This window comes from Mobula birostris, chromosome 15 (assembly GCF_030028105.1).
Source record: "Mobula birostris isolate sMobBir1 chromosome 15, sMobBir1.hap1, whole genome shotgun sequence".
Lineage (NCBI taxonomy): Eukaryota > Metazoa > Chordata > Chondrichthyes > Myliobatiformes > Myliobatidae > Mobula > Mobula birostris.
In genome coordinates this window covers 24,059,188-24,081,241 of record NC_092384.1, presented here as the reverse complement: position 1 = coordinate 24,081,241, position 22,054 = coordinate 24,059,188, and the positions used below count along the sequence as shown (strand labels likewise).

The 22,054-nt window shown below is 44.2% G+C and overlaps 1 protein-coding gene across 1 annotated transcript in view; it reads right to left on the bottom strand.

Moving 5' to 3' along the window:
• The window catches only part of psme3ip1 (proteasome activator subunit 3 interacting protein 1), a 149,794-nt gene extending 131,809 nt beyond the window's left edge, over positions 1 to 17,985 (bottom strand). The window contains exon 1 of the mRNA XM_072279460.1: positions 17,880 to 17,985. The gene's annotated coding sequence lies outside the window, so the exon portion shown is untranslated. The remainder of the gene's footprint in view (positions 1 to 17,879) is intronic.
• Positions 17,986 to 22,054: the final 4,069 nt, after the last annotated feature.

Here is a 22,054-nt window from a genome sequence, read left to right as displayed (position 1 = left end):
CAAATTGTTCCAATATATTTTCAGCACTGAAAATCAGTTGGCTGTTGTTTTTTTTCCACAAATTGTAATGTCATCAGCAAAGAAGAAACCGCCATCCCCGACGCCTTTCAAATCATTGTCGAGGACTTCTTGTTTGAAGAAACCGCTGCCCAATTATTACCAACATATCAGATGCAGCTCCAGGGGTCCCAAAGCACTCGACCACTGCTATCCTACCATAAAGAATACTTTGTTTGATCCCTAGACCGCAGTTTGGAAATCTAATCATTTGGCTGTCCTTCTGCCTGCAGACAGGCAGAAGCTAATAGAGCAAGTCCTGACTTGTGGAGCCAACAAAGAGCTGGTCGCAGGAGCCAGAGAAGAGGCTACGGGATTGCTTCAAGTCTGTGGACTGGGCAGTGCTCAAGAACTCAAGAGGCCTGAACACTACAGTTGTCACAGACTTCATAAAAACAGTCGTAGTGTGTGTCCCCACAAAATAATTCAGTCTTCCCCAACCAGAAGCTCTGGATGAACCATGAGATCTGCAATCAGCTGAGGCCAGACCTGAGGCATTAGAGTCTGGCAACCAATTAAAATACAAGTCCAAGTATGATCTCCAGATAGCCATCTCACACACAAAGAAGCAAATCCGGCCCAAACTTGAATCACAGTAGGATGCTCGATGGCTGTGGCAGGGCTTGAATGCTACCACTTCCTACAAAGTGAAACCAAGCGACATAGCCAAAGGTTTCACTCCCATGAGCTCAATGCCTTTTATGGCTACATTGAGTGTAAATACATGGAGCCACCTTCACAAACTCCCACAGCTCCTGATGACCCTGTGATTTCAGTCTGAGGCCAACATAAGAACAGCCTTCAGGAAGGTGAACCCACAGAAAACATCTGACCCAGAGTACCTGCCCGGGTACCAAAGAACTGTGTTCAGCATTCAATACCATCATCCCCTCAAAACTAATCAATAAGATCCAAGATCTAGGCCTCAAAATCTCCTTGTGCAACTGGATCCTCAGTTTCCTCACTTGCAGACCCCAGTCAGTTTGAATTAGCAACATCTCCTTCACAAGCTCCATCAACACTGGTGCATTACAAGGCTGTGTGCTTAGCCCCCTGCTCTACTCACTTTGTACTTATGACTGTGAGGCTAAGCACAGCTCCAATACCACATTCAAGCTTGCTGACAGCCCCACTGTCATTGGCCGAATCAAAGGTAGTGATGAGTCAACATATAGAAGGGAGATCGAAAATCTGGCTGAGTAGTGCCACAACCACCTCTCACTCAATGTCAGCAAGACCAAGGAGCTGATTATTGACTTCAGGAAGAAACCAAAGGTCCATGAGCCAGTCCTTATCAGGGGATGAGCGGTAGAGAGGGTCAGCAACTATAAATTCCTTTGTGTTATCTTTGCAGTGGATCTGTTCCTGGTCCAGCACGTGCCATTACAAAGAAAGCATGGCAGCGCTGTTTACTTTCTTAGGAGCTTGCAAAGATTTGGCATGTCACCTAGGACTCTGACAAACTTCTATAAATATGCAGAACGGAAAAGCCTACAAAAAGTAATGGATACAGCCCAGTCCATCCCAGATAAAGCCCTCTCCACCCCTGAGCACATCTACACAGAGCGCTGTCGTAGAAAAGCATCAGTCATCATCAAGGGCCTCCACCATCTAGGCCATGCTCTCTCCTCGTCGTTGCCATCAGAAAGGAGCCGCAGGAGGAAGACCACTAGGTTATTACCCCTCAACCATCAGGCTCTTGAACCAGAGGGGATAACTACACTCACCCCATCACTGAACTGTTCCCATAACCTACGGACTCACTTTCAAGGACACTTAAGCTCTTGTTTTGATATGTATCACTTATTTTTTTTCTTTTCTTTTTGTATTTACACAGTTGTTGCCTTTTGGTTGTTTGTCCATCCTGTTGGGTGCAGTGTTTCATTAATTCTATTGTGTTTCTTGTATTTACTGCAAATGCCCACAGAAAATGAATCTAGACACTAGAATACTACAGCACAGTACAGGCCCTTCGGCTCTCAATGTTGTGCAGACCCATATATTCCTTTAAAAAAAAGTACTAAACCCACACTATCCCGTAACCCTCTATTTTTCTTTCATCCATGTACCTGTCCAAGAGGCTCTTAAATACCCTTAATGTTTTAGCCTCCACCACCATCCCTGGCAAGTCATTCCAGGCACCCACAACCCTCTGTGTAAAAAACTTAACCCTGATGTCTCCCCTAAACTTCCCTCCCTTAACTTTGTACATATGCCCTCTGGTGTTTGTTATTCGTGCCCTGGGAAACAGCTACTAGTTATCCACCCTATCTATGCCTCTCATAATCTTCTAGACCTCTATCAAGTCCCCTCTCATCCTTCTACGCTCCAAAGAGAAAAGTCCCAGCTCTGCTAACCTTGCCTCATAAGACTTGTTTTCCAATCCAGGCAACATCCTGGTAAATGTCCTCTGCACCCTCTCCATAGCTTCCACATCCTTATAATGAGGTGAGCAGACCTGAACACAATACTCTAAGTGTGGTCTCACCAGAGATTTGTTGAGTTGCAACATGACCTCTCTACTCTTGAACTCAATCCCCCTATTAATGAAGCCTAGCATCCCATAGGCCTTCTTAACTATCCTACCAAACTGTGCAGCAACTTTGAGGGATGAACGGATTTGAACCCCAAAGTCCCTCTGTTCATCCACACTCTTGAGTAACCATTAACCCTGTACTCAGCCTACTGGTTTGCCCTTCCAAAATGCAGTACCTCACATTTATCTGGATTGAACTTCATCTGCCACTTTTTTGCCCAACTCTGCATCCTGTCTATATCCTCTTGTAACCTTCGACTACCTACAGCTCCATCCACAACTCCTCCAATCTTCGTGTCGTCTGCAAATTTACTCACCCATCCTTCCGCCTCTTCATCCAGGTCGTTTATAAAAATCACAAAGAGCAGAGGTCCCAGAACAGATCCTTGCGGCACTCCACTAGTCACCGACCTCCAGGCAGAATACTTTCCTTCCACTACTACCCTCTGCTTTCTTCCTGTAAGCCAATTTTTTATCCAAACAGCCAAGGTTCCACTGATCCCATGCCTCATGACTTTCTGGATGAGTCTCTCATGGGGGACCTTGACAAATGCCATGCTAAAATCCATGTAGGCCACATCTACCACCCTACCCCTATCAATTTCTTTAGTTACCTCTTCAAAAAATTCAATTAGGCTCGTGAGGAACAACCTTCTCTTCACAAAGCCATGTTGACTATACTCGAGTAGACTGTATTTCTTCAAGTGCTCGTAGATCCTATTCTTAAGAATCCTTTCCAATAGCTTGCAGACCACCGACGTAAGACTCACCGATCTATAGTTCCCAGGGCTCTCCCTATTACCTTTTTTAAACAAGGGAAATACATTTGCCATTCTCCAAACCTCCAGCACCTGCCCTGCAGCCAAAGAGGATTCAAAGATCATAGCTACTGCTCCAGCGATCTCTTCTCTCACTTCCCACAGCAACCTGGGTTATATCACGTCCGGCCCTGGGGACTTGTCAATTTTGATGTTTTTAAGAAGATCCAACACTTCTTCTTCCTTAATCTTCAAATTGTCTAGCACTCAGGCCTGCTCTATTTCGAACTCACCCTGATCAAGGTCCTTTTCACTTGTGAATACTGAAGCAAAGTATTCATTTAGGACCTCCCCAAACTCCTCCACCTCCAGGCACATGTTGCCTTCTTCATCCTTTAGCGGCCCCGCCTTCATTCTTGTCATCCTTCTGTTCTTCACATACGCATAGAATGCCTTGGGGTTCTCCTTAATCCTACATGCCAAGGCCTTCTCATACCTCCTTCAAACTCTCCTAATTTCTTTCTTAAGCTCCTTCCTGGCTACCCTATATTTCTCATGAGCCCCTCCTGCTTCCTGCTTCTTATATCTAACATATGCTTCCTCCTTCCTCTTGACGAGTTGCCTCACGTGTTTCATCAGCCACAGTTCCCTTTTCCTACCATTTTTTCCTCGTCTCAGTGGGACAAACCTATCCTGAACCCAGCACGTGGCCCCTAATCTTCCTCCACGTTACTTCTGTGCTTTCACCCTTGAACATCTGTTTCCCATTTACTCTCGGTAGTTCCTGCCTCCTCCCTTCATAGTTAGCCCTTCCCCAGTTAAGCACTTTCCCATTTTGTCTGTTTTTATCCTTTTCCATAGCTATGCTGAAGCTAAGGGAGTTGTGGTCACTCTCACCAAAATGCTCCCCCACCAAGAGGTCTGCCACCTGACCAGGTTCATTACCCAGAACTAGATCCAGTATGGCCTCTCCTCTCGTCGGCTGGTCCACAGACTGTGTCAGGAATCCTTCTTGAACACACCTGACAAATTCAGCCCCATCTATCCCCTTTGCAGTCAGGAGGTGCCAGTCAATATGAGGGAAGTTGAAATCACCCATAACTACAACCCTGTATTTCCTGCACCTCGGGGCTGTATATAGTGACATACATGCACTCTGACAATAAATTTACTTTGAACTTTGTGCATCTCTGTTACACAGAGACATAAGTAGTAAAAGCAGAATTAGGCTATTTGGCCCATCAAGTCTGCTCATCTCCAACTCCCCTGACACAGTACTCTAGGCAAAGGGCTTTTCCTTCAACTATATGGACTGGACAGTGGCATCAATGAAAGGAAAAGATGAAAATCCATGGTAAATTTGTCATGGTTCACAGATGATGTGGTTCAATCCCATTCCTGCTGACCTGATTTGCAACTCCTGGCAGTTAAGTGCCTGCCGTTCTACATACTGAGGGTGTAGCAGTTGCTTGAAAACAAATCAAAATTGCTCAGAGACTAAGAACAGGGGTTGACACTGTATGACACACTCCAAAAAATAAAGTTCCAAAGTTCAAAAGAGTGTGTTTGATCCTTTAAGAAAACAGCAAGGACAAACAATCTTGTAACCATCTTGATACAGGTTTCCCCCGCCATCCGAAGGTAGAGCGTTCCTATGAAATGGTTCGCAAGCCGAAATGTCGTAAAGCGAAGAAGCAATTACCATTTATTTACATGGGAAAATTTTGTGAGAGTTCGCAGACCCAAAAATAACCTACCAAATCATGCCAAACAACACATAAAACCTAAAATAACAATAACACATAGTAAAAGCAGGAATGATATGATAAATACACAGTCTATATAAAGTAGAAATACTTTTCCACAATCATTACTGAACTGTTCTCCGTAGCAAAAATCGCACGCAAGCGCCGTCGGCAGAAAATCTCACGCAAGCGCTGTTGGCAAAAACACGCACAAGCACTCTCCAGTAACCTTTAAGCTATGAAGCTGCCAAATCATACCAAATAACACGTAAAGATACACAGCCTATACAAAGTAGGAATAATGTATGTACAGTGTAGTATCACTTACGGGAATCGGGAAGATAGCTTGCTGAGCACACTTATGATGTTGTGTTAGACTGAGTCGTCGCAGGTTGGGTGGTGCAGTGGCCCCCACTCTCCAGGCCGCTAACCGATACATTGCCGCGAAGAACGCAGGGGTCCAGCTGTAGCCGGGAGGTACACAGCACATCTTTAAGAAAAAAGCCAAAACAAACATGCTAATTAATTAGGTGTCGCCTGTAATTGTCGGCCCAGATCAGTGCCGATTTCCGATTGCGTCGTCTCTGATCTGGGCCGACAATTACGTGTCGGCGGCACCTAATTAATTAGCATGTTTATTTCGGCTTTTTTCTTAAAGACGTGCTGTGTGCCTCCCGGCTACCTTTGCATTCTCCGCGAATTAGTACAATATCTGTCTGTGGCCTTGGTGTTGGGGTGGTGGGACACTGGGGTGTCATCTTGTCATCTGTTTCCATCAGGGCAGGCAGCTCATCTTCTTCTATCTCTGCCTGCCTTGATGTCGAAGGTCGAGGTTCATCGTCTGCTGTGGCTGATGTGGAAGGCTTGCTTGACGGCTGAGCCTCGCGCATTTTTCTATCGTACAGTTCTTTAATAAGGACTCAAACCTTCCTGCAAATATCCCCTAAACCGACGTACCCTTTCAAAATTAAAGTCGTACTTTATCATTACTCATTCGGTTTCGATTGTTATCCTTTTTTCTTCCAATTGCATCAGCTCTTCATCTGTCAGTTCTTGGTCATGGGATGCCAAAACCTCTTCAACATCATGTTCGTCAGCTTCCACAAGCCAAACTCACGTTGTCCTTACTTCGTTCACCACGATCAAAACGCTTAATTATGTCTAGTTTTACCGTAAGTGTAACACCTTTACGAGCTCTTTCAGGCTTTTCCGATACCATAGAACTCATCTTGCAAACGGCTGCTCACAGGCACGTGTTAAAGCAATGCCATTCCGAATCTGGGGGAGAGCAGCTGCTCGGGGCGCGCTGCCTTTTATCGCGCGCTGATTTTTTTATCGCGTGCTGAATTTTTTTTTGTAACAGTAAAAACACCTTCTGAAAGCGAAAATAGGGTACTAATGTAGGTCTTTCATAACAGTGAGGTTTCGTAAAGCGAACGTTCGAAAAGTGGGGGACACCTGTATAAGGAAATAAGCAGTGTAAGCAGTAGTTAGCAATAGCGGTCAAGAAAAAAAATCACACCCTGCCTTCTTCCTGGCTCCAATCAAACTAAACTGAACTTAGACGAAGCGTGAATACGTAACTATACTCATTCACTTCTACCACGCCCCAACCCACGCGAACCCACAAATCACCCATAATGAACAAGCAACACAAAATACAACACAGACAGAAAGAAAATAGATACGTGGATCCAACAAAGGGCATTCTCCACCGTCATTTTTACTGCCATCTACATCCCTACTCAAACTGATGTGAAGCTAGCACTTGGGAAATTCAGTGTGTTGTGCGCAGAACAGAGTAGCTCAACGCTTTCCTTGTCATCACAAGTTAGCTAGAAGAAATCTCTGCCTAATTAGCATCAACATTTCACCTTCAAAATCAGAAAAATCAAACAAGCTTGATCACTGCTACATACCCAGGGTGGTATGTTGCCTCCCTGATGTCAGGATTAGGATGTCTCAGACTGGGTCAATAGCATTCTCAAGGATGAGGGTGAGCAGCCAGAAGTCTTGGTACATATTGGCACCAATGACATGGGTAGACAAGATGAGGTTTTAAAAGAGAGATTTTAGAGAGCTAGGTAGAAAAATGAGAAACAGGACCTCCAGGGTAGTAATCTCTGGATTGTTGCCTGTGCTGCATGCCAGGAAGGGCAAGAATAGTATGATTTGGCAGGTGAATGTGTGGCTGAGGAACTGATGCAGGGGACAGGGGTACAGTTTTATGGATCATTGGGATTTCTACTGGAGAAGGCACCGATCTGTAAAAAAGGGATGGGTTACACCTGAACCTGAGGGGGTCCACTATCCCTGTGGGCAGCTTGGCTACAGTTGTTTAGGCGGGTTTAAACTAATCTGGCAGGGGGATGGGAACCAGAGTGATAGTGCTGATGATGAGGTAGTTGGTTTACAAACAGAGGCAATATATAATGAGACTCCCAGCAAGGAGAGGCTGATGATAGGGCAAAGTTGCAGTCAACAGGATGAGCTGCAGCAGAAAACACAGACAAAATTGGAAAGGACGAATACAGGACTGAAAGCGCTATACTTGAATGCGCACTGTTATATGGAATAAAGAAAATGAACTTGTAGCACAGTTCCAGATCAATAAGTATGATGTTGTAGGCATCACTGTATCATGGCTGAAAGAAGATTACAGCTGGGAGATTAATGTCCAAGGATACACATTGCATCGAGAGGACAGGCAAGAAGGCAGAGGGGGGTGGCATTGCTCTGTTGGTAAAAAATGAAATCAAATCATTAGAAAGGGTGACATAGAGTCTGAAGGCGCTGAATCATTATGGATAGAGCTAAGGAACTGCAAGAGTAAAAAGACCCTGATGGAAGTTGTATACAGACCCCCAAACAGTAAGGATGTGGTCTACAAATTACAACAGGAGATAAAAAATGCATGCCAGAAGGGCAATATTACAACAGTCATGAGGGATTTCAATATGCAGGTAGTTTGGGAAAATCAGGCTGATGTTGGATTCCAAGAAGGAGAATTTCTAGAATGCCGATGAGATGGTTTTTTAGAGTAGTTCATGGTTGAGCCCACGAGAGGATCAGCTATTCTGGATTGGGTGTTATGCAATGAACTGGAATTGAGTAAAAAGGTTAAGGTAAAAGAACCATTTGGGGTAAGTGATCATAACATGATCGAATTCACCCTGAAATTTGAGAAGGAGAAGCTGAAGTCAGATGTATCAGTATTACAGTGGAGTAAAGGGAATTACAGAGGCATGAAAGAGAAGTTGACCAGAAATGATTGGAAAAAGACACTGGCAGGGATGATGGCAGAGCACCAATAGCTGGAATTTCCGGAAGTAATTCAGAAGGCACAGGATATATCCATCCCAAAGAGGAATTTGTATTCTAAAAGCAAGATGACACAGCCGCGACTAACAACAGAAGTCAAAGCCAACATAAAAGCCAAAGAGAGGGGATACAATAAAGCAAAAACTAGTGGGAAGTTAAAGAATTGGTAAGATTTTAAAAACTAACAGAACACAACTACAAAAGCCATGAAGGAAGTACAAATCAAATACAAAAGTTAGCTAGCCAACAATATTAAAGATACTATCAAAAGTTTCTTCAGGTACATATTGTAAAAGAGAGGCAAGAGTGGATACCTGACCTCTGGAAAACAATGCTGCAGATCTAGTAATAGGGGACAAGGAAATGGCAGACAAACTGAATAAATATTTTACATCAGTCTTCACTGTGGAAGACACTAACAGCATGGTGGAAGTTCCAGGGGTCATGAAGTGTGCGAAGTTCCTGTTTCTCGGGAGAAGATTCTTGGGAAACTCTAAGGTCTGAAGGTAGGCAAGCCACTTGGACCAGATGGTGTACACCCCAGGGTTCTAAAAGAGGTAGTAGAAGTGATTGTAGAGGCACAGTAATGATCTTTAAAGAGGAAATAATGTGTCATTTCTTAATGCATGCATTACTAAATGACAATAAAAGAGGACTACGTGTCTTCATAATCTAAAAGAAATCAGCAGTATAGACAAAGGAGAATCAGTTGATGTTGTGTTTCTAGAGTTTCAGAAGGCCTTTAATAAGGTGCCACAAGCTATGAGCCCATGGTATTGCAAGAAAGATTCTAGCATGGGTAAAGCAGTGGCTGATTGGCTGGAGACAAAGAGTAGGAATAAAGGGAGCCTTTTCTGGTTGGCTGTCTGTGACTAGTGGTGTTCCATAGGGGTCTGTGTAGGACTGATTCTTTTAAAGTTATATCTCAATGATTTGGATGATGAAATTGATTGGTTTGTTGCAATGTCTGCAGACAATACAAAGATAGGTGGAGGGGCAGGTAGTTTTGAGGAAGTAGTGAGGCTACTTAGACAGATTAGGAGAATGGGCAAAGAAGTGGCAGATGGAAAACAGTATCAGGAAGAGTATGGTCATGCACTTTGATAGGAGAAATGAAAGGGTTGACTATTTTCTAAATGGAGAGAAAATACAGAAGTCTGAGGCGCGAAGGGACATGGGAGCTCTTGTGCAGGATTCCCTGAAGGTTAATTTGCAGATTGAGTCTGTAATGAAGAAGGCAAATGCAATGATATTATTCAAGAGGACTAGAATATAAAAGCAAGGATGTAATGTTGAGACTTTATAAAGCACTGGTGAGGCATCACTTGGAGTATTGTGGCAGTTCTAGACATATTATCTTAGAAAGGATGTGCTGGAACTGGAAGGGTTTCAAAGGAAGTTCACAAAAATAATTCCAAGATTAAATGGCTTGTCATATGAAAAGTGTTTGATGGCTCTGGGCCCCTATTCACTGAAATTCAGAAGAATGAGGGGTGATCTCATTGAAACCTTTCGAATGGTGAAAGGCCTTGATACAGTGGTGTTTCCTATGGTGGAAGAGTCTAAGACACAGCCTCAGAATACAGGGGTGAGCTTTTAGAACGGAGATGAGGAGGAATTTATTTAGCCAGAGAGTGGTGAATCTGTGGAATTCATTGCCACATGCAGCTGTGGAGGCCAAGTCTTCATGTATATTTAAGGCAGAGGTTGATAGACTCTTGAAGGGATATGGCGGGGGGGGGGGGGGAGAAGAGAGAGACAGGAAATTGGGGCTGAAAGGAGAAATGGGTCAGACATAATGAAATGCAGAGCAGACTCAATGGGTCAAGTGGCCTATTTCTGCTCCTATATTTTATGGTCTTATGGTCTATACCACCAAAAGGAACATGTACTGGTTCCATCCACACTTGGTAAATCCAACCACCGAGCTGTGCATTTACCTTTGAACAGACAGAGAATGAAGAGCGAAGCACCAGTGGAGAAGACAACGAACAGCTGGACAAGCGAAGCAAAGCAGCAAGTACTAAGAACCCTTCACATCAGTGGATTGGACCATGGTGCCCCCAGTGCAGCCTCCTCTACACTTGTGAGACCCAATGTAGATTGGGAAACCACTTTGTCAAGCACTACAGCTCCAGCTACAAAAAGTGGAATTTCCTAGTGGCCAACTATTTCAATTCCTATCCCCATTCCTGTTCCAACATGTTGGTCCATGGCCTCCTCTTCTGCCATGACAAGGCCACTCTCAGTTTGGAGGAGCAACACCTCATATTCCATCTAAGTAGCCTCCAACCTGATGGCATGAACATCAATTTCTCCAACTTCCAGTAATTTTTCCCACTTGTTTTCCTCTTCTTAGTTTCCCCTCTTTGGCCTCTTACCTCTTCTCCTCATCTGCCTGTCAACTCCCCTTGCTGCCCCTCCTCCTTCCCTTTCTCCAATGATACATTCTCCTATCAGATTTGTTGTTCTCCAGCTCTTTGCCTTGTCCACTTATCACCCCCCAGCTTCTTACTTCATCCACCCTCCCCCACCTACCTTGCTTCTCCTAACACCTAGCTTGTCATCCTCCCCACCTTCTCATTCTGTTTCTCTCCCCCTTCCTTACCAGGTCTTGGCCCAAAACATCAACTGCTTCTTTACTGATAAAGATGCTGCCTGACCAGCTGAGTTCCTGAGTTGCGTCTGTGTTGCAACACACATCAAAGTTGCTAGTAAATGCAGCAGGCCAGGCAGCATCTCTAGGAAGAGGTACAGTCGACGTTTCAGGCCGAGACCCTTCGTCAGGACTAACTGAAGGAAGAGTTAGTAAGAGATTTGAAGGTGGCAGGGGGAGGGGGAGATCCAAAATGATAGGAGAAGCCAGGAGGGGGAGGGATGGAGCCAAGAGCTGGACAGGTGATTGGCAAAGGGGATATGAGAGGATCATGGGACAGGAGGTCTGGGGAGAAAGACAAGGGGGGGGGGGGGGGAGAGAACCAGAGAATGGGCAAGGGGTATAGTCAGAGGGACAGAGGGAGAAAAAGGAGAGAGGGAGAAAGAATGTGTGTATATAAATAAATAATGGATGGGGTACGAGGGGGAGGTGGGGCATTAGCGGAAGTTAGAAAAGTCGATGTTCATGCCATCAGGCTGGAGGCTACCCAGACGGAATATAAAGTGTTGTTCCTCCAACCTGAGTGTGGCTTCATCTTTACAGTAGAGGAGGCCGTGGATAGACATGTCAGAATGGGAATGGGATGTGGAATTAAAATGTGTGGCCACTGGGAGATCCTGCTTTCTCTGGCGGACAGATCGTAGATGTTCAGCAAAGCGGTCTCCCAGTCTGCGTCGGGTCTCGCCAATATATAAAAGGCCACATCGGGAGCACCGGACGCAGTATATCACCCCAGCCGACTCACAAGTGAAGTGTCGTCTCACCTGGAAGGACTGTCTGGGGCCCTGAATGGTAGTAAGGGAGGAAGTGTAAGGGCATGTGTAGCACTTGTTCCGCTTACAAGGATAAGTACCAGGAGGGACATCAGTGGGGAGGGATGGGGGAGACGAATGGACAAGGGAGTCGCGTAGGGAGCGATCCCTGCGGAAAGCGGGGGGGTGGGGTAAGGGAAAGATGTGCTTAGTGGTGGGATCCCGTTGGAGGTGGCGGAAGTTACGGAGAATAATATGTTGGACCTGGAGGCTGGTGGGGTGGTAGGTGAGGACCAGGGGAACCCTATTCCTAGTGGGGTGGCGGGAGGATGGAGTGAGAGCAGATGTGCGTGAAATGGGGGAGATGCGTTTGAGAGCAGAGTTGATAGTGGAGGAAGGGAAGCCCCTTTCTTTTAAAAAAGGAGGACATCTCCCTTGTCCTGGAATGAAAAGCCTCATCCTGAGAGCAGATGCAGCGGAGACGGAGGAATTGCGAGAAGGGGATGGCATTCTTGCAAGAGACAGGGTGAGAAGACGAATAGTCCAGATAGCTGTGAGGGTCAGTAGGCTTATAGTAGGCATCAGTGGATAAGCTGTCTCCAGAGACAGAGACAGAAAGATCTAGAAAGGGGAGGGCGGTGTCGGAAATGGACCAGGTAAACTTGAGGGCAGGGTGAAAGTTGGAGGCAAAGTTAATAAAGTCAATGAGCTCTGCATGCGTGCAGGAAGCAGCGCCAATGCAGTCATCAATGTAGCAAAGGAAAAGTGGGGGACAGATACCAGAATAGGCACGGAACATAGATTGTTCCACAAAGCCAACAAAAAGGCAGGCATAGCTAGGACCCATACGGGTGCCCATAGCTACACCTTTAGTTTGGAGGAAGTGGGAGAAGCCAAAGGAGAAATTATTAAAAGTAAGGACTAATTCCGCTAGACGGAGCAGAGTGGTGGTAGAGGGGAACTGATTGGGTCTGGAATGCAAAAAGAAGTGGAGAGCTTTGAGACCTTCCTGATGGGGGATGGAAGTATATAGAGACTGGACATCCATGGTGAAAATAAAGCGGTGGGGGCCAGGGAACTAAAAATCATCGAAAAGTTTAAGAGCGTGAGAAGTATCACGAACATAGGTAGGAAGGGATTGAACAAGGGGGGATAAAACCGTGTCGAGGTATGCAGAAACAAGTTCGGTGGGGCAGGAGCAAGCTGAGACAATAGGTCTGCCAGGACAGGCAGGTTTGTGGATCTTGGGTAGGAGGGAGAAGCGGGAAGTGCGTTTACCAGCAACTTTGATGTGTGTTGCTTGAATTTCCAGCATCTGCAGAATTCCTGTTGTTTGTGTCTGTGTTGCGTTGGACTGGACCACGTTCAAGGATTTGTCAACTTAGTGGACCTGAATGAGCATGCTACGGTCGTCACTGACTTTATAAAGAACTGTGTGGATCAGCTTGTACCTACAAAACATTCTGAGTTTTTCCCAAACAGAAACCCTGCGGAAACCACAAGGTTGGTAACCTGCTGAAGGCTATCTCTGTGGTGTTTAGGACAGGAGATCCAGAGTCATACAAGTTGTACAGGTTCTACATCGGAAAGCCAACATAAGTGCAAAAGTACAATTTCAGATAAAACCAGAGTTACAGAAAGAAGTTCAATAGTTGTAGCAGGGCTTGCACGATATCACTTCCTACAAAGTGAAACCAGGTTGCATATGCACCACCTCCAGGTAAGCTCAATGCATGCATTTGAAAGGGAGAATAATGGCACACCTAACCAAGCCCCAGGACCCCTGACAATCCTGTGATCTCAATCACCAGAGCCAGCTTCAGAGCATCCTTCAGGACAATGAACCCACACAAAGCCTCTAGTCTGGGTGGTATACCTGGTCAAATGCTGAAGACCTAGGCAGACAAACGGGGTGCTGTAGACAAGGAAATCTTTAACCTCCAGCTTCTGTGGTCGGAGGTTTTTACCCATTTCTGAAAGGCATCTTTAGTACTAGCATCCAAGAAGAGTGTAGAGTCCTGCCTCAAACACTAGAGTATGGTAACACATACATCCACCCTAATGAAGTGCTTTGAGAGATCAGTTATGATGCAAATCATCTCTAACCTGAGAAAGGACCTAGATCCACTTCAATTTCTCTATTTCCACCACAGGCCCAGAGCAGGCGCTGTATCATTGACTCTCTGCTCTGTTCTGAACCATCTGGATAACAGAAATGCATATGACAGGCTGCTGTTCATCAGCTTGATACCACCATAACAGGCCATATTTCAAATCGTCACGGGTCATGATGAGTCAGAGTTACAGGTGTGAGACAGAAAGGTGCCGCAGTCGTGCCAACAAAACCAATGAACTCATTGTTGACACAGAGAGCAGAAGTCAAGAGACCACATGCCAGTTCTCTTTGGTGGATCGGAGATAGCTACTTCAAATCCTTCAGCATCATCTCAGATGAGCTGGCCTGGGGCCAGTGCATAAATGCAATCACAAAGAATGTTCGCAATCCGCCTCTACTTTCTTAGAAGCTTAGGGAGATCAGGCATGTCATCGACTTCTTAAACAAACTGCTGCAAATGCACTGTTGAAAGTTGCATTCTGACCCGGTATGGCAACTCCAAAGCGCAGGAACACAAGAGGTTGCAGAAAGTACTGGACACAGCCCTCAACAGCATCTGAAGAAAGTGCTGGCGCAAGAAAGTGGTATCTCAAGGATCCACACCTTCTAGTTCCTGCTCTCTTCTTGTGGCTACAGTAGGGCAGGTACAGAAGCCTGGCATCCTACATCACCAGGTTCAAACAACTACTTCCCTCCAACCATCAGGTTCTTGAATTTACCTGAACAGGCCTGATCTTACCTCAGCAAGGGAACACTACAAAATACCCTTTGCATTACCATGGGGTTTTTATGCACTAATGTCATCTTCCAGTCTTTTTTTCTTCACACTTGTGTAATTTCTGTGTAGTTTAATCTCGTTAATTTAGTAATATATGCTGTTTTCTGAGTCTATGTGCCTGCAATGTAGCTGAAGCAAGTTTTTTTCATTGTACCTGTACCTCACCATAGCTGTGGTTGACTATCGATTAGTCAGGGCGTGGAAGGTTACAGAGAGAAGGCAAGAAATGAGGTTGAGAGGGAAATGGATCAGCCATGATGAAATGGTGAAGCAGACTCAGTGGGCCAAATGGCCTAATCCTGTTCCTATGTCTTCAGGTCTGACGATAATAAACTCGACTTGCTATGAGAATCGTCACTCATGTAGTCACACTATTGTGCAGAAATATTAAACTCCATGACTTCAAATAGTAAACTGTCAAATGCACTTATTACTAAATATACGTGTGCACCTGAGATCCAGCCCACTCCACCAACTTTTCCCTCTCTTTTTGTGACAATACTGATTTCCATCGGGGGTAATTTCATGGGAACCAATACCTTCTGATATTTTGCCTTGAAATGAAATAGAAATTGGGTGTTTTCGACGGCAGCTATGTGATACTTGCCTTCATCCAGTTTCTGCACAGAGCTGGAAGATTTCCACTTTCAAAGCACTAAGGCAAATCACAGACTTCACTATAACTTTCCTAAATAAGACCAAACAACAATTTGCATGGATCAGCTTCTTAACTACCATAAGCAGTAGCTCTTCCAACAGGTTTCTCATTCCCCTACTGCCATCACTTAGTTTTTTTAATATACTTAAAACAACATTGTTTCCAACCAAAGGTACTGTGTTCACAAAGCAATAAACGTATATGATATCAGTATACACCTTAATAGGTAACAATACAAAAATATGAATATTTGCAGGGAAATGCTGACTGTTCTGCTTGAAACTCGCAGTTCCCTATGTAAATCTCAGAAAGTTGGGGGAGGGGTGGAATTTACTGTACACGCATGCAAATGCCAGAACATCTTACAACTTCCACACTATTTCCATTGGGGAATTCATTCGCCGATTTCCAGTTACTTGGGCACAAACAATTCCCCTCCACTAGTTTCAGTGGGGTTGAATGGCCTTAGGGGTTGAGGCAAGGGTCAGTTTTTTTTTTAAAAATGGTGTTGCTTAACTTTATTTTCAATTCAAAATGTTTTCAAATGTTGGATTTTTTTTTGAAACTTCTGGATTTTTGAACGCTTCTGAATGACAGAAGTATTCAAAGCTTTTGACAGCTTTGCCTCGGGCCTTAGGCACCTGTCAATGTTTTTCCAGCAGTTTCACGGGTAGGACTTGTTCTGGCTTTCCTAAGCAAACTCAACAGATTTATTGTCCTAGGCCGACATACACAGGATACATATGACATTACAATTAGCTTTCTGTACAGCAGCTTAATTTAAAATAAATTATTCAGCAAAGGCCCTTCTGTGGTTGGAGCCAGCTTCATCTAACAATTGCCCCTGGAACAGAGGCACTAGGAGAGTGCAGACTGGCTGTCAGACCGTAATGAGCACAGACACCTTGCTGTCAGTAAGAACCAAATCCACCTTTCCACATCTCTACTACAATGAGAAAAACAAGCTCAATACTTAAACAAGTATCACACACAAAATGCTGGAGGAACTCAGCAAGCCAGGCGGCATCTATGGAAAATAGTACATTTCAGCCCGAATCATCGACTGTACTTTTTTCTTAGATGCTGCCTGGCCTGCTGAGTTCCTCCAGCATTTTGTGTACATTACTTAAACGAGTACATAGTTAGCCCTGAGCTGAACCCCTGAACTTGGAGGACAGAGCGCCCACTCTTAGTCAGGCCTCTATCCTTTGACCTGTTTGACATGGGTTACTCTACGAAGAGTCAAAGCACAAGGCCCCAGCCAACATAGCTCTCTGGGTCATTGAGGCATGCAAGCCTTCCCAAAGGACAAGATTGTGGTCCTTAAACAAGTACATTATTTCAACAAGCAGAACAATTTCCAGAGATGAGGGACATTAGTTACTTAGAATAAACTGAAGCTGGGATTACAAATAAAACTGGAACAATATGTTCACACCTCCTCCTTGCAAGAACAATTAATTCCCCTGGCCTGTTCTATCACCACTGAGGTGCATCTTCTCTCTCCTTGAAATATATTTTATTGAAGAGAATTTATATGCATACACTAACAAATAAAATGCACCAATAAGTAATTTTGCTATTTTTCTCTATCACTGAATAAAACTTCCTGGTATCTTCAAGAAGCACACAAATCTAATGGGCACGATGATTCAGTGCACCATTCTCAATTAACTATACCTTCACGATACAAACAAAAAAGTCCGTTTCTTGGGGTCAGCAATAGCAAATAGTAGCACATTTGTCTCCATGTCAGAAGTGTCGAGGTTTTAAGTTTAAAACACATATTCACTAGAGTAATGGGCTAATTTTCACCATCACACGAATGCAAAAAGATCACATGGCTCCAGCCAAACACAAGTAGTACAGCCAAGCCTGTTTCACTGTTCAAAGCAGTCATGTGTTGTCTGACAATTCCCTCCACCTGACTTGGCCACAGAACTTACTTGCAAGAATCCATGGATTTCACGTTTTAAATTATCTATGCTTAAGTGCAAATATTACCAGCACACACTTGAAATGGCCTTACAAACTTTAAAATCTTACTCAGGCCCTCTTTAAATAAAACAGATTTGGGTGGTCTTCACTGTCTCGTTACATAACACGCCAAGACCCAAAGTAGGTTTTAGATTGCCGTAAGGGTGTCGACTTGGGATCGTAAAGCAGCCCGGCCCTTCGGTGTTGCTGAGAAGGATGTGAGACTCATCCCCAGACGGGTAATAGGAACAGAGAGCACATTGACCTCTCTCACCTGACGTGTATTGACAAACTCTGGTGGATGAATACGGGATTAAGGCGACCCACCCTCGGTGTTACACCGGGCCCGGGGTATCCCCACTGCCACCACGGAAGCGAAGCAAGTGCGGGACAAGTTGCCGGTCCGCGCCTAGGACCCGGCCGACTTTCCAGGAAACCCCGAGCCAGGCCTCAGACAACCGAACTGGGCTTCGGCCAACATCAAGACGCCACTCAGCAACCCCCAGAAACTCCCAAGGTACTCACCTGTCCAGCACCGCTTTCTCGTCGCTCCGACAACTCCTTCCCTCCGGCCGTGAGAGCTTCTCCAAAGGTTCCGGGATCGGCTGCGTCCAGCGTGAAGCAACGTCAGTCAGCAACAACAACTTGGATTCATGTGGCACCAAATCGATATACAGCTACAGACGCAGAATTGTGTGTGTGTTTTTTAAAACAACACTAAAAGCTTGATGAGGGAGCATCTTAAAAGATATTGGTAGTTGAAAGACCACCGATAATGAAGCACAGATCTTTTGGAGAGTTCAAGGAGGGATGAAGATTTTTTTTAAAAGAGGACGATGCTGCTGGAAATGTGAAATAGGAATAAAATGCTGGAATGCTCAGCAGATCAGACAACATCTGTGGTGATAAAAACCACAGATAACATTTTAGGTCAATGAATTTCACCAGAACTGAAGGAAAATACAGATAAAATAAGTTTTAAGTTGCAGTAAAAAGGAAGAAGAGGTGAAAAGATTTGTTTAAAAACTTGATAGATTGCAGGTAAGAGAGACTGCTTTTACAAGTAGCAGTGGTGTTAGCTTCATCTGGATGGTGAAGGCTAGGGAGTAAGAAAAGGTCTGTTCTGTGCTGATGTAGGTTCTGAGAAATCTGAAATACCAGGCGAGGAGAACAAGAAAAAATAAATGTTGAAAATGTGAGATGTTGCTTTTGAATTCCACGTGCTTTCGAGGCTCATTATTAGCTGGTAAGCATGAACATAGAAACAGACATGTGGCTAAACTGTCCAACAGGAAGTTCTGTGCTGCCTAGGACTTTGGCAAGAAGGATCAGGCTTAATGCACTTGTTCCATCTATTTCTTGGTAGGAATCCATGGCTTGCTGTTCACAGGTGGCCAGGCAGACCAATCCCACAGGCTGCATATTGTGCTCCTGTGGTCTACACCATGCACAGATCACAGATCTCTTGTAGTTACTCAGAATCGGCTTTATTATCACTGATGTATGTCGTAAAATTTGTTGTTTTGTTGTACCAGTATGATCACAACATATAAAAATCACTGTAAAGTACAATAAAAATAAATGGATAGATAGTTAAATAATGCAAAAGGGGAATAGTGAGCCAGTGTTCATGAACCATTCAGGTAATCTGAGAGCAAAGGGCAGGAAGCTGTTCCTAAAACCCTGTGTGTGCCTTCAGGTTCCTGTACCTCCTCCCTGAAGTTAGAATGAGAGGAGGGTAATCTCTGATTGTGAAGGTCCTTAACGGTGGACAGCACCTCCTTTAGACACCTCAAAGGCAAGGAGAGTTGCACCCCTGTTGGAACTGGGTGAGTCTGCAACCCTCCGCGGCCTCTTTCGATTCTCTGCACTGGAGCTTCCTTACCAGGTGTTGCTGCAATCTGTCAGCATGCTCTTCACGGAACATCTAGAAATTTGTTAGAGTCTGTGGCAGCATACCAAATCTCCTTAAACTCAGAATGAAGTGGAACTATTGGCATGGTATTCTTCATGATTGCATCAGTGTGTTGGGTCCAGGACAGATCCTCTGAGATGTTGACTTCCAGGAACTCAAAGCCGCTCACCCTTTCCGCTACTACCCCGCGATGAGGGTTGCTGTGTGTTCTCAAAACTTCCCAGACTTGAACAACTCACAAGGTCATGTCACCAGAAAATTTTTCTGACTCTAACATTGAGAATAATAAATGGAACAACCTTGGGGGGGATACAATTACCTCCAATTTTCCCTCAGATTGTCTAAATCTCTTACTGGCATTTTTTCCACTGTGAATAAATGAGTCATTTGTCCTGGGTTTTCTATTGGAGCCATCACCAGAAAGCATGCGACAATACAGTATGATGGTTGATTGCTATCTTTCAGTTTAAGCTATGGTTTGTCAATGATGCCTTGCCAGTGTTACTTCTACCTAACGAGATGTAATGGGCCAGATTGGCTGGTCTAGGATAGCTGGCCAAAATCACTGTATGACCTTGTCAACAATTAAACCTGCAAAGTTAATGTAATAATTCTTAAATTTCCCTGGGATTTTGATGTTAAAACCTAAAATTGAAATTTTTGAACAATTAAAATAATTAAGTTTATTAAGGTAGATACATTAGGAATACCTAAGAGATTCTTTGGGTGAATGGATGATTAAAAACTCGCTTTCTTGACACAATGTTTTGTACTTTCTAAGCACAAAGATAATAAACAATTAACTACAGTTTCAGTGGCTATCAGTCACCTACTTAATATTAGCATTTTGAATGTACACAGTCTGTCTAGGTACCATATCCAATGCAGATTTTGGTGACCATGGTTTTCCATATCCGTCGTTTTTTGGATGACTTCCATTTCCTCGATGTGTAGCCACCTGGCTAGGCTTCTGATGTACATAAGCCGAGGTCTTCCTCTAGGTTTGCTCCCCTCAGTCGTTCCAGAGAGTATCAGTTTTTCTAGTTCATCTTTCCACATGATGTGTCCTAGGAATCTGAGTTGTCTTTCTCTTATTGCTGATATGAGTGATCGAACTGCTTGGGCTCTTCTGAGAACTTCTTCATTTGATGTGTGTGTGATCCATATATTTTTACTATTCTCCTGTAGAACCATAATTCAGCTGCTTCTAGTCTCTTTTCTATTGCTGGAGAAATGGTCCAGCATTCCATAAGTTAGGATAGAATAAATGTAGCACTGCAGTATTCTGTTTTTGGTGTACGTGCTCATCTTTCTGTCTGTTAATATGTTCTTCATTTTTTGGAAAACTTCTTTCACCACTTCTATTCTGTATTTAATATCTGTGTCGCACCTGCCATCACTTGTTATTAGGCTGCCAGGATATTTGAATTTGTTGACTTGTTTGATGTTTGTATTTCCGATCTTTTCAAACTTTTCAAATTTGTATACGTCTCAGAGGCCGATGTCAGTATATCTTTCAAGAGGGTAAATCCTTATAAGGCATCAAGCTCCAATGGTATATCTTGTCGGGCACTGAAAACCTACACCAATCAACTGGTTGGAGTGTTCAAGGACATCTCAATCTCTCACTGATGCAGTTGGAGGTCCCCACCTGCTTCAAAAGGGTATCTATCATACCAGTACCCAAGAACTGCTCAATACCTCAACAACTATCGCCCAGTTGTACTCGTTTCTGCTGTGAGGAAGTGCTTTGAGAAATTGGCCATGGCTGGAATTGATAACTGTCTGAGCATACACCTGATCCTGCTTCAATTTTCCTACCACTACAATAGGCTTACAGCAGATGCAATCTCAATAGCTCTCCACTCGGCCTTTGATCACCTGGGCAACAGTAATACCCACATCAGGCTGCTATTATTTTGTGGAACAGGTCAAAAACTTTAAGTTCCTTGGGGTCAATATCACAAATGACCTGACTTGGTCCAACCAAGCAGAGATCACTGCCAAGAAGGCCCACCAACGCCTTTACTTCCTAAGAAAACAAAAGAAATTTGGCCTGTCCCCTAAAACCCTCACTAATTTTTATAGATGCACCGTAGAAAGCATTCTTCTAGGGTGCATCACAACCTGGTATGGAAGTTGTCCTGTCCAAGACCAAAAGAAGCCGCAAAAGATCGTGAACACGGTGCAGCACATCACACAAACCAATCTTCCGTCCTTGGACTCACTTTACACCGCACGCTGTCGGAGCAGTGCTGCCAGGATAATCAAGGACACGACCCACCCAGCCAACACACTTTTCGTCCCTCTTCCCTCCGGGAGAAGGTTCAGGAGCTTGAAGACTCGTAGGGCCAGATTTGGAAACAGCTTCTTTCCAACTGTAATAAGACCGCTGGAACGGATCCTGACTCGGCTCTGGGCCGTACCCTCCAAATATCCGGACCTGCCTCTCGGTTTTTTTGCACTACCTTACTTCCCATTTTTCTATTTATGATTTATAATTTAAAATTTTAATATTTACTAATTTTAACTATTTTTAATATTTATAATACTTGATACTTGTAATCCAGGGAGTGGGAAGCACAGAATCAAATATCGCTGTGATGATTGTACATTCTAGTATCAATTGTTTGGCGACAATAAAGTATAAAGTATTATCACTCAGTGCTCAACACCATCATACCCTCAGTGCTAATAAAAACCTGAGCCTCTGTACCTCCCTCTACAACTGAATCCCTGACTTCCTCAGTGGGACATCACAGTCGGTGTGGATTGGAAGTAACAT